Here is a 652-nt window from a genome sequence, read left to right as displayed (position 1 = left end):
GCGCAGGTTTTATAGAAAACATTCATCCAGGGCCTTTATAGAATAAAATCATGCCCAAATAAATGTTATTGTGATGGGGTTAGTCTTTGAGCGCAGGCCTTATAGAAAACATTCATCCAGGGCCTTTATTAAATAAAATCATGCCCAAATAAGTGTTATTGTGATGGGGTTAGTCTGTGAGCGCAGGCCTTATAGAAAACATTCATCCAGGGCCTCTATTAAATAAAATCATGCCCAATAAGGTGTTACTGTGTAGGGTTAGTCTGTGAGCGCAGGCCCTTTGTAAAACATTCATCCAGGGCCTTTATTAAATAATATCATGCCCAAATAAGTGTTATTGTGATGGGGTTAGTCTGTGAGCGCAGGCCTTATAGAAAACATTCATCCAGGGCCTTTATTAAATAAAATCATGCCCAAATAAGTGTTATTGTGATGGGGTTAGTCTGTGAGCGCAGGCCTTATAGAAAACATTCATCCAGGGCCTTTATAGAATAAAATCATGCCCAAATAAGTGTTATTGTGATGGGGTTAGTCTGTGAGCGCAGGCCTTATAGAAAACATTCCTCCAGGGCCTTTATTAAATAAAATCATGCCCACATAAGTGTTATTGTGATGGGGTTAGTCTGTGAGCGCAGGCCTTATAGAAAACATT

Source organism: Puntigrus tetrazona, unplaced genomic scaffold (assembly GCF_018831695.1).
Source record: "Puntigrus tetrazona isolate hp1 unplaced genomic scaffold, ASM1883169v1 S000000003, whole genome shotgun sequence".
NCBI lineage: Eukaryota > Metazoa > Chordata > Actinopteri > Cypriniformes > Cyprinidae > Puntigrus > Puntigrus tetrazona.
Note: the sequence above shows the minus strand (reverse complement) of the source record.